We start from the raw sequence: 13,484 nt of genomic DNA on the forward strand, positions 1-13,484 counted from the left end.
GATAGGGCAAAGGTGGGGGGAGGAGAGGGTGCAGGTGAGATGGTGGAATGAGATGGACATCATTACTCTAAGTACATGTATGAAGACACGAATGGTGTGACTCTAATTTGTGTATAACCAAAGACATGGAAAATTGTGCTCTATATGTATACTGTGAATTGAAATTTATTCTGCTTTAATTTATAACAAATTATAATAAATAAAATAAGAATATGGTGTATTGTCATTAATCATAGTCATCATACTATACAATGGGCCTCTTGAACTTATCTCCAATCTAAGTGTAATTATGTATCTCTTGCCCCACATTTCCCCATCTCCCCAACCACACCAACATCTGCTAATCACCATTCTACTCTCTACTTCTATGAGGTCAGTGTTTTTAGATTCTACATAGGAGTGATATCAAGCAGTGTTTGTCTTTCTGTGCTTAACTTATTTCACTTAACATAATGTACTCCAGGTTCCTTAATGTTGTAATAAATGACAAGATTTTCTCTTTCTTTATGATTGAATAATACTGCACCATGTATACACATTATATTTCCTTACCCATTTATTTATTGATGGACACTCAGGTTGATTGCATATCTTGGCTGTTGTGAATAGTACTGCAATAAACAATGGAGTGCACATAGCTCTTTCACGTATGATTTCATTATCTTTGGATATATACTAGCTACTGAGACTGCTGCATCATAAGGTAGTTCTAGTTTTAATAATTTGAAGAAACTTCATACCATTTTACATAATGGCTACATTAATTTACAGCTGTGTGTTAGGTTTCCCTTTACTTCACACCCTCAATAACACATTTGATTGTCTTTTTTGATAGTAGCCATTCTAACTGAAGTGGAGGTGATATCTCATTGTGATTTTGATTTTATTTCTCTGAAAATTAGTGATGTTGGGTAGACAAGGGTTGATAGATATAGACATACATCTATAACTGTATATATTCTATACCTATATCTATGTTATATGTAATCTATAGGTATTATATATTTATACACCTTGTATATCTTCTTTTGAGAAATATCTAATCAAGTCTTTTGCCCATTGCTTACATTATTTCTTGCTTGTTTGAGTTCCTTAAATATTTGGGGCATTAATCCCCTCTTAGATGTATGGTTTGCAAATATTTTCTCTCAATCTATAAATTTTTTCTTCATTCTGTTGATTGTTTCTTTGGCTGTGCAGAAAACTTTGTAGTCTGATATATCCAATTGTCTATTTTGTCCTTTTGTTTCCTATATTATTAAAGTTTTATTTTTTAAAAATATAATTTCCTAGACAAATATCATGGAGATTTCCCCTATGAATTCTTCTAACAGATTCATAATTTGGGGTCTTACATTTAAATCATTAATACATTTGCATTCAAAATTGTTTTAGTAGACTTTTGTGTGTGGTGAGATATAAGGTTCTAATTACATTCTTGCACATATGAAAACCCGATTTTCCAACACTAATTATTGAAGCGCTTCTCCTTTCCCCATTGAGTATTCTTGGCATTTTGTTGAAAATTCAATTGACTGTAAATGTATGAATTTAGTTCTGGGCTTTTTATTCTATTCCATAGGTCTGTGCATCTGTTTTTAATGCCATACCACTCTGTTTTAATTACTATAGCTTTGTCGTATATTTTGAGATCAGAGAGAGTGATGTTTCTAGCTTTGTTCTTTTTTGCTCAAAACTGCTTTGGGACTTTTATTGTTCCATATGAATTGTCAGAATTTCAAAATATTTCTGTGAATAATTAATTGGCATTTTAATAGGAATTGCATTGAATCTATGATTACTTTGGGCAGTATTTTTTGACCATATTTGTTCTTCCAGTCCAGAAGTATGTAGTATTTTTTCATTTATTTGTGTCTTCTTCAGATTCCTTCAATGTTTCATAGTTTCTATTGTAGAGAGAACTTTCAACTCCTTTAAATTTATTTTTAAATATGTTACTTTTTGTGCAAATTGTAAATTAAATTGTTTTCTTTTTTCATATAGTTTACTATGAATACATAGAAATGTTACTGATTTTGTATGTTGTTTTTGTATCCTGCAAATTTATTAAATTAGCATATTAAACCTAACAGTATTGAGGTGGAGTATTTTGAATTTTTTTAACAGGATTGTGTCATCTACAGAGCTAATTTAACTTATTTCTTTACAATTTTATTTTTATTTCTTTTGCTTGCTTAATTGCCTTGGTAGGACTTCCAGTACTTTGTTGAAGAGAAATGGCAAAAGGTGTCATCTATGTCTTTTTACAGAATTCATAGGAAAACTTTCAGCTTTTCTCTATTTAATGGTCTATTAGCCATAGGTTTGTAATGTGTGATATTTATTGTGCTGAGATATGTTTCTTCTATACCTAATTTGTTGAGAGTTTTTATTATTAAAGAATCTTGGATTTGGTCAAAAGTTTTTCCTGAATCTTTTGAAATAATCACATGGTTTTGGTCCTTAATTCTATTAATGACATTTATTAATTGATCTGTTTTTGCGTTACTCGGGTAAATGCCACTTCATCACAATGAATGATCTTTATAATGTAGAGTCAAATTAATTCTGCTTCCATTGTTTTAACTATGTTTTCATCTATATTCACCAAAGATATTTCCTGTAGTTTTATTTTTTTAATTAATTAATTAATTTTAATTAGGTATATATGATAGCATAATGCATTTTGATTCATTGTACATGATTGCAGCACAATTTTTCATTTCTCTGATTGTACATGATGTAGTGTTGCACCATATGTGCAGTCATCCATGTACCTAAGGTAATACTATCCATTACATTCCATCATCTTTCCTGCCCCCACACTCACACCCTTCCCTCCCCCTCCTTTGCTCAATTAAAGTTCCTCCATTTTCCCCATACCCTCCCCCATTATGGATCAGCATCCACTTATCAGAGACAACATTCAGCCTTTGGTTTTTGGGGATTGACTTACTTCACTTAGCATGATATTCTCCAACTCCATCCATTTACCTGCAAATGCCGTAATTTTAATGCTGAGTAATATTTTATTGTGTATATTTACCACAGTTTCTTTATTCATTCATCTATTGAAGGGCACCTAGGTTGTTTCCATAGCTTGGCTTGTTGTGAATTGAGACTACTATAAATATCCATGTGGGCTGTTTTACTATAGTCCTTTGGGTATAGACTGAAGACTGGGATAGCTGGGTCAAATGGTGGTTCCATTACAAGTTTTCTAAGGAATCTCCATAGTGCTTTCCAGAGTGGTTGCACCAATTTGAATTCCCACCCACAATTATGAGAGTGCCTTTTCCCCCACATCCTTACTAATACTTACTGTTGTTTGTATTCTTGATAACTGCCATTCTAACTGGCATGAGATGAAATCTTAGGGTAATTTTGATTTGAATTACTCTAATTACTAGATACATTGAACATTTTTTTCATATATTTGTTGATTAATTGTATATCTTCTTCTGAGAAGTATCTGTTCAGCTCCTTAGCCCATTTGTTGATTGGGGTCTTTGTTTTTTTTTTATGTTAAGGTTTTTGATATATATATCCTGGAGATTAGTGCTCTATCTGATGTGCTTGTGGCAAAAATTTGCTATCAAAATGTAGGCTCTCTCTTCACCTCATCGATTGTTTCTTTTGCTGAGAAGAAGCTTTTTAGTTTGAATCAATCCAATTTATTAATTCTTGATTTTATTTCTTGTACTTTAGGAGTCTTGTTTAGGAAGCTGGGGCCTAATCCAACATGATAAAGATTTGGACATACTTTTTCCTCTATTAGGTACAGGGTATCTGGTCTAATTCCTAGGTCCTTGATCCAGTTTAAGTTGAGTTTTGTGCATAGTGGAAGAAAAGGGTTTCATTTCATTTTGCTTCATATGGATTTCCAATTCTTCCAGCACCATTTCTTGAAGAGGCTATCTTTTCCTCCAGTGAATGTTTTGGCTCCTTTGTCTAGTATGAGATAACCATATTTATGTGGGTTTGTCTCTGTGTCTTCTATTCTGTACTATGGGTCTACCAGTCTATTTTTTGTGTCAATACCATGCCATTTTTGTTACTATAGCTTTGTAGTATAGTTTAATGTCTGGTATTGTGATGCCTCCTGCTTCACTCTTTTTGCTAAAGATTGTTTTGACTATTCTGGGTCTCTTATTTTTTCAGATGAATTTAATGATTGCTTTTTCTATTCCTATAAGGAATGACAATGGGATTTCAATTGAAATTGCATTTAATGTATACAGCGCTTTGGGTAGTATGGCCATTTTGACAATACTAATTCTGCCTATCCAAAAGCATGGAAAATCTTTCCATCTTCTAAGGTCTTCTTCAACTTCTTTATTTAGTGTTCTGTAGTTTTCACTGTAAAGGTCTTTCACCTTTCTTGTTAAATTGATTTCCAGGGTTTTTTTTTTGTTTGTTTGTTTTGTTTTTAGGATATCATGAATGGAGTAGTTTTCCTAATTTCTCTTTCAGAGGATTCATCACTGATGTGTATAAATGCATTTGATTTCTGGGTATTGATTTTATATCCTGGTACTTTGCTGAATCCATTTATTAATTCTATAAGTTTTCTGGAATCGTGTCATCAGCAAATAATGAGAGTTTGGATTCTTCTTTTCCTATTTGTATCCATTTAATTTCTTTCATCTAATTGCTCTGGCTAGAGTTTTAAGGGCTATGTTGAATAGAAGTGGTGAAAGAGGTCATCCCTGTCTTGTTCCAGGTTTTAGAGGGCCACAAGAGATTAATTTTAGATTGAAAGTGAAGGAATGAAAAAAGATGGAAAAACAGACATTTACAAAAAATTTAATGCAATAGCTAAAGAATATGGATTCTTTTCAATTGCACAGGATAAACCAGATGTCAGGCTACAAAACAAGTCAACAATTTTAGAAGATTGAAATTATATTAATTATGTTGAGTATCTTTTTGTCCACAATGATATAAAACTAGAAATCATTTAAAAGAGGAAATTTGGAAACTTTTGAAATACATGGAAATTAAATAACGTGCCCCCAAATAACCAGTGGATCAATAAATAAATTAAAAGGAAAATTAGAAATTTTTGAGACAAATGAAAATGGAGATGTAGCATACCAAAACTCATAGGAGAGAGCAAAAGCAATTCAAAGACAGAAGCTTATAAAATAAAAGCAAGATCTCAAACTTTCAGTTGTTTTCATATTATTCATCAGCATTCTTTTTTATCAGCATGAAGAACACACTTTATCATTTCTTATTAGACAGGTTTGGTGATGATGAACCTTCTGTTTGTCTAGGAAACCCTTTGTCCTTTCTTCAGCAGCTTTGCTGGGTAGCTGAGTACCATATTCTTGATTAGGAGGCTTTTTTTCTTCAACAATTAGAATATATCATCCCTGATGGAGGAGATGAATGATTCTGAGCCAGCCTCAGGCTGCAGTGGTCTGGACCCAGGCAACTTTTGCAATGGCACTGGTGCTCCCTTATGGGCCCCCAGGGACACCTGGATGGGCACCCACCTTAAGTATTTAGAAATGATGGAATTGGTGGAGATGCTACTCAAGTTTATATACTATTCTTGGTTTACATGGACCCCACAGAGAGTACAGGTTGGCTGGAAGTAAGTAAACTGTGCAGGAATACCTGAATGCCAGCTCATCTGCCTGGTTGGTTCTGAGAGAGAAGGCAAAGGATTACAGACTGTGGTGCCTACACCCATCTCTCCTTCACAGCCATAACAGGATAACAGATCTTCAAAGAATCTTGAAAATTGCAAGGTGATCCACATATGCTAAGTCTTTCACTTTGGTCCTAATGGAGTTTGATTACACTATGGTCTGTTATAATAAATTTACAGAGGGATTTAGGATGCCAGACCCTCAGAATATTTCCCTTGGAATATGACATCTATATTTCCTGATGCTTATTTTATTCATAAAAGATTATATTTGAGACCCATCTTCTTGCTTCATTTTTTATCTAACAGAGTTGATTTAGCTGGTCCCATTCCTTAAGTTTTCTTTTTGAAGAATGAAATTTTCTCAGATAGAAGAACTTATATTAAACTCAAAACTCAAAACTACAGAGTAGTTCTAGGACTTCCCTATAGGAGACCCTTTAACTACAGTTGTGCGCAGGTTTATGCTGAGGATATGTTCAGATGGGGGGAACTCACATTCTGCTTCTGTCACCCCACACTTGCAGCTGCTTGTTGTTGGAACTGTGGGCTTGTTGTTGAAACTACTTCCTCTTTCCCTTACTCAGCTCTTCTTGTGCCTTCAGGACACTACAGCTAGTTTGGGATGACACTTCATAAGCACTTTGTCACCTGTACAGTTTACTTCTGCCTGTTTTTTTTTTGTCTTCATATAACTTCAAAGATTTCTTGGAATTGGTTTGTTTTCCTGTCACACTTACTATTATTTCCCTCTTTGGTTGACTTAAATCAAAACTAAAACTATGCCAGAAAAATGCTGCCTACATTAGTACAAAAATTTTCCTTTCCATTTTTTATCCCTACCATCCTTAATATATGATAGCTAGAATATTATGAGTGAGAGAGTAGGGGACAATATTTGTCCTAAAAATGCCTTTATTAATTAGACTCTGTTATTTCACTTTTATTAATGTCCCCCAATAAAGTCATCCAAAGTATGAAAAATTATATGCACAAAGATTTTTTCAGGTGGCATTACTTATATTATCCAAATTATGAACCACTTAAAAGTTTAGAGCACTAATCAGCCAGACTCTTTTCTATAAAGAGTCAGAAAATAAATATTTTAGGCTAGGCAGACCATACTATTACATCTTCTCAGTGCTGCTGTTTGTAGTATGAGAGCAACCATAGACAATATGTAGAAAAACAGGCATGGATACTTTCCAATAAAACTTATAAAATGTGGTGTTATAGTTTGTCATCCTCTGGTCTAGGTATATACCCGATAATCAGATTATCTATGGAGTTTACATTATTTACTCATTAAAATTAGTAATGAATTGAGCCACTATAAGCATTGATGAGGCTGCATCACTGTAGAATGCTGATTTTAACTCCTTTGGATATAGCAGCTCAATTCACAATGGATAATCTATGAACATAATATAGGTGCCTTTCAATAAATGAATAGATAAAAAATGTAATATATATATATATATATATATATATATATATATATATATATATATATATATATGATGGAGCATTACTTAGCTATAAAGAAGAATGACTTTATGATATCTGCTGGTAAATAGAGGGATCCAGAGACTTTCATGCTAAATGAAACAAGCCAATCCCCCCAAACCAAAAGTTGAATGGTTTCTCTAATATGTGGAAGCTAACATAAAATGGGGGAGGGAGGAGTAGACATTCAGTGGATTAGACAAAAGGGAATTAAGGGAAGGGAGGGGAGAATAAGAATAGCAAAGTGTAAAGAATCTGACATAACTTTCCTATGTACATCTATGAATACACCACAGTGAATCCCAACATTGTGTACATCCACAGGACTGGGATCCTAATTAGAATAAGATATACTCCATGTTTGTATAAATATGTCAAAATAGACTCTACTGTTATGTATAACTAAAAAGAACAAATAAAATTAACAAAAATTTAGTAATGAAAAGCATGAGAAAATGTTATATTAAATTAAAAGAATTACAAGATAAAAAGTGTATGAATGAATGAATGAATGAAATCATTGCTACAAATAATAGTAATCAAATTACTAACTATGGTTACTGTAGGATGGCAGGGCAATAAATGGATGACTTTAGTTGCATTGCTTTTATAATAAAAAAATTTAAAAACCCACTCTTTCTTCTCTTGCAGTATTTCTGTTGATGAAATAACTGAAAGCTGTATCGATGCTCCTGTGAATGTGACATGTTTGAATTCTCTTGCTGCATTCAGTGTTCTTTTTCTTTGATTTTCTGATAATCTGATTATGATGTGTCATGGTAAAGGTTTTCTTGTGTTGAATTTGATTGGTAACCTCCAAGCTTCCCACGCCTGGATTTTGTAAAGTCTTTCTCCAGGTTTGGAAATCTTTCAGCTAGTGTTTTCTTAAATATATTTTCTAGGTCTTAGGTATCCAATCACATAAAAGTTTAGTTCACTTGACGATGTCATATAGAACTTCTTTAGTATTTTTATTCCTTTTTATTTTTTCTTCTCAGATTGGATAATTTCACATGCTTTGTCTTCAAGCTCACTGATTTCTTCTACTTAATCAAGTTTGCTGCTTTAGTTCAATTGCTATATTTTAGGAGTTCTATTTTTTAAAATTCTTCCTATTCTTTTCTCAGACTTTTCTATTTATGAATTGTTTTAAAAATTTAACCCAATTTTTTATTTTTATTTTTTTTAAAAATAGTTCTCTGAACTTCTTTAAGGATTATTCTGAATTGCTTGTCATTCCACTTCTTTGTGGTGTATTTTTGGAGCTTTATTGCTTTCTTTCGTTTGTGTCATGTTTCCCTGATTTTTCATAATCCTGTGTTCTTATATTGATGCCTGCACATTTGAGGAGGCTCTTATTTCTTTTGGCCTCTGCAGATTTTCTCTGACCTTTAGTATTTAATAGTGGAACTTAATCCTAGACTTGTACTTGTTTTCTGTTTGAGGGAAGACATATAATGAACATCAGAACTTGATAATTGCACCAGAACTTAATCACTGACCTATAGTTCTTTCCCAACCTGAGGAAGATTTAATGTAAGTACAGAAATTTAATTGGTAACCTGCAGCTGCTTTCTGGGCACAATGTTTGCAGCAGTATGATGCCACTGGCTTGTTTCTCTGGTCCAGAGAAACCATCAAGGTCTGCATTGTTTTTTTTTTTTTTGCTCTGAGCACTGTGCACTCTATGTTTTTCTAATTGACCCCTGGTGGTATATCCTTTCTGGCTGATATGATTTGAAAGTGTCCACCAAAATTGTATGTGATCACTAGATGATAGTGCTATTGGGAGGTTATGGAAATTTTGGGAGGTGGGGCCTATTGGAAAGAAGTTGGGTTATTGGGAGTGTTCCCTTGAAGGGAATATTGGGAATCCTGCAGCATCCCCCTCCCCTGGCTTCCCATCCACCATCAGGTGAGGAGATTCTTGCTATGATGTTCCAACTTACCACATCCCTAAAACAACAGAGGTAACTGACCATGGACTGAAACCTCTGAAACTGTGAGCCAAAATTTTTCTTTCCTCTCGTTATGTGGATTTATCTCTGGTATTTGTCACAGCAAGAGAAAGTTGATTTACATATGGATTTCCCCAGTACTTCTGGTGGTATAATACAGAAGTGAGCTTACTGCAGAGGTTTCCAGCATGGTGGGTGTTATAGTTTGGGTGTAAGGTGTTTCCCAGAAGCTCATGTGTGAGACAATGCAAGAAGGTTCAGAGGAGGAAATGATTGGGCTGTTGAAGCCTTAACTCAATCAGTGAATTAATCTGAGATGGTATTAACTGAGTGCTAACTGAAGGCAGATGGGGTGTGGCTGGAGGAAGTGGGGCATTGGGGGCATGACTTTGGGGTATATTGCCGCAGTCCGGCTGCAGCAAAATAACCGGGAGGTGACGAACAACTTGTGTAGATTGATACAGCAGGAGTGGGAGCCGTTTATTGTAGGAACGGAGGGGTATATATACATTACACACAGCTTATCTTAATTAACATAAACTAGATACAGTAGTCAACCAATAAGGAATCTCCACACTTAATGGCTTGCTGGCGTTACTTCACAAACCACACCCTCTGCAAAATGCCAGGCGCCATCTTGACTTGTTTACAGACTCTAACAGTATATAGTTGTTTTTGGCAAGTGGAGATCTTGCTCTGCTTTCCTAATCATCATGTGAGCTGCTTCCCTCTGCCACACTCTTTCACCAAGATGTTTAACCTCACCTGGAGCCTCAGGGAATGGAGCTGGCTATAAGCGGACTGAGAACTCTGAAACCCTGAGCCCTCAAATAAACTTTTCCTCCTCTACAATTGTTCTGGTCAGGTATTTTAGTCACAGCAGCAAAAATTCTGACTGAAACAGTGAAGAAACTTTTCCCACTGTACAAACCGTGGTCCCAGGGGAATTCTCTGTGTAGCACTATGCCAGCTTGAGGGAGGGCTGACAGAGTCAAAAAACATCTCTTACCATTCAATTGCAGCTCTGAATTCTGTAGTTATCAGCGTGTCTCTGCCTCATTTCTGAGTTCTAGAGAGTTAGGTTGTTATTCTTGCCTGTTTCTACTAGTTGAGTTTCTATAAAGTGTAGTAAAGCCAGGGAACTTGTATTCTGTCATCTTACTAATGTCATTCTGAAAAACAATGTGCAGACAGTGTGGAAATGGTAGTGAAATCCATAGACATCAGAGATCTTCATGCTTTCTATTATATTGTTCTGCTGTTTTCAGAAAGCAGCTTTCACATGTACCAAGATGGTAACTTGAGATTAAGCAGCAACATTGACATTTCAGGTGTTTTAGTCAGATATTTCACTGCAGTTACTAAAATATCTGACAAGAACAATTTTAGAGAAGGAAACATTTATTTGGGGGCTCATAGTTTCAGAGGTCTCAGTCCATACAGAGCCAGCTCCATTCCTTAGATGTCCAGGTAAAGCAGAACATCAGGGCAGAAGGGTGTGAATATTGGTACCAGGAAGTAAAGAGAGACTCTACTCAGCAGATATAAAATATATACCCAAAGTCAGGCCCCAGTGATCTACCTCCTCCAGTCATACCCTACCTGCCTATGGTTACAACCCAGTTAATCTCTATCAGGGAATTCATTCACTGATTAGGTTAAACGTCTTAAAAACCAATCATTTCACTTCCAAGCCTTCTTGAATTATCTCTCACATGAGCTTTTGGAGAACACCTCAGATCTAAACCATAACAGTAGTTCTCTCCTTCCATTTTTTTTTTTTTTTTTTGGTTGTTGTTCAGTTTGAGTCTTGCTGACATCTTTTCACTCAGATGTCTTTTCCCTGTGTCCTCTCACACTCTGTGGGCTGAATGATTATAGACAATGACTTAAAGTATCTTGTTGGATTCAGAAATTTGACTGTTTCCTTAAACTTACACATTATTAAGATTTCAGTTGGATTCTTCATTTCTATGTACACACTTCTCAATAATTCATTCCCTGGTGGCCCTGCTGATTCATCCAATTGTCACTCATAGTTCCTGTCATTTTGAATATCAACAGAGAACTATGCACAGGTTTCATTTATGAGGCAAGACATCTAGTAAAAGGACAGTCAGCACTATGCAACCACCTAACTCAACTTCTGAAAGAGATTCCCGAAAGTGAGTGTGGGTGTGTCAATGCAGGAAATTTATATGTAAGTGGCTATGAGACAATGCAAGAAAGATTCCAACTAGGCAGAAAGGAAGAAAGTAGTCACCTTGTCTTCTCCACAAGGCATTTGCTGTAGGTGTGGAAGGCAACTATTAAATTGAAGACTTCTGAAAAATGGAGGAAAGTTCATTAGCACTAAACCTTGAAACTAGCTCTTTCCTATCCAAACTCAAGGATATTTATGAGTTTTTTTCCTACCACATAAGTGCAAAGAAATTTTTATTTTTGTAAACAGGTATTTGATAGATTGCAACCACAATGGAAGAAGACTACATTCTCCATTATTCATATATTTTTCAAAAATGATAGGGTGCTTATTACTTTATTTGAGGTTTTGAACAAATGGGCATGGATGACTGAAATAAAATTGATAATGAAGACAGAAATAAGGTCTTTAGCTGAAGGCAGTGAGACGGGAAGACTGTTTTTGTTTGAATGCACCACCATCTTATCTGTGGTGTAGTATGACCTACTCTCAGCTTCTCATTAGACTTCTGTCTTCTCCATCACTGGCAAAGGGCAATCTGTGGGCTATGTGTGAACCAAAAATTGGCATCACAGTCAGTGAATAAAAGAATCTGATCTCTGGGAACTTCCAGTGGAAATTTCCTCCAGCCAAGACTGTACAGACACATGTGAGCCTTATTCAGCTCTGCCTGGTCCCACACAGCACTGGAGATGGGGTGAACTGCTGCAACCACACTGCCTCTCAGAGATGGGTATAGCCTGCCAGGATGCCAATCAACCTGCTGACTGCAAGACATTATGAAGCAAATCTCCACCCCTGAAATCTAATCCCTGTCTTTGATGTTCCCCCTTTAAATAAACAATGGAGCAAATTTCTAATTGTTCAGCTCCAGCTCCTGTGTGTGGGGACCTATCAGGCACTCCAAGCTCCCTTAAAATTATAATCCTGACTCTGTCTTTTGTTTTTCACTAATTATTTCTGACTTATCTTCTCCACTGGTTTATAGCCTCCTGGGAAGGAAAAGGGACCCTCGGCAAGGTCCTAAATGCCTCAAGTTACATCATCACAAAGTATGTCCAGTCCCTGCTATCAGATAGTCCACCAGCCATAGTATTTTGAACATCTTGATGCCAACTCTATTGTGAGAACAGGAGAGTGTAATAGCTAGTGTTACTCTATAATGAGCAAGTTAGAGGCAAAAAACAAACAAATAAACAACAAAAAAATACAACAAACAACAACAACAACAACAAAACATAGCTCCAGCTCACCCAATTAGGATTTTTAAGTTAGCCCTCTAATTCTCAGTTTTTTGAGAGACTAAAGACCTAAAATCCAAATATTTTGTGAGGCCTACATGAGAAAATCTACTTGAGAAACCAAGGAGGATTGAGGACTTCATATCCTGTTATAAAAAGAGCCTATTATAATGTCTTTCTTTCACAAATTAGCACTGCCCCACCATTAAGGCCATTTCCCCTCTTTAAACTATCTTTATTCTAGATTTTTGGTTCAAGACACATCTACATGTTAAAATCAAGATTCTCTATTTTTAATGATAGCTTTGCCAAAAACAAATAAATAGTAGTGAAAATGAATCTCCACAAAAGACTTATAGAGCTAATAAATAAATTTGGCAAAGTAGCCGTCTATAAAATCAACATACAAAAATCAATAGCTTTTCTATATACCAATAATGAATATGCTGAGACAGAAATCAGGATATCAGTTCTATACACAATAGCCTCAAACAAAACAAAACAAAACCTAAGAATAAATCTGACAAAAAGTTGAAAGACCTCTACAATAAAAACTATAGAACATTAAAGAAAGAAAGTGAAGAACACACAAGAAGATGTAAAGACATCTCATGTTCATAGGCAGAATTAATATTAAAATGCCATATTACCAAAAGCAATATACAGATTCAATGCAATTGTCATCACAATGCCATGACATTCTTCACAAAACTAGAAACAACAATCATGAAATTCATTTGAATTGTGATTTTAAGCCAAGAAAGCAATGCTGAAGGCATCATAATTCCTCACTTCAAATTATACTATAGAGCTATAGTAATAAAAACTGCATGACACTAGCATAAAAACAGACACATAGACAAATAGTACAGAATAAAAGACACAGAGACAAACCCACATAGATACAGTCATCTGAT

General features: G+C 35.1%; 1 pseudogene; it reads left to right on the top strand.

Moving 5' to 3' along the window:
* Positions 1–5,381: 5,381 nt before the first annotated feature.
* On the top strand, positions 5,382–5,886 carry LOC107146061 (annotated as a pseudogene).
* The last annotated feature ends 7,598 nt before the right edge of the window (positions 5,887–13,484 follow it).

The sequence above is a fragment of the Marmota marmota genome, unplaced genomic scaffold, assembly GCF_001458135.2.
Source record: "Marmota marmota marmota unplaced genomic scaffold, marMar, whole genome shotgun sequence".
Classification (NCBI taxonomy): domain Eukaryota; kingdom Metazoa; phylum Chordata; class Mammalia; order Rodentia; family Sciuridae; genus Marmota; species Marmota marmota.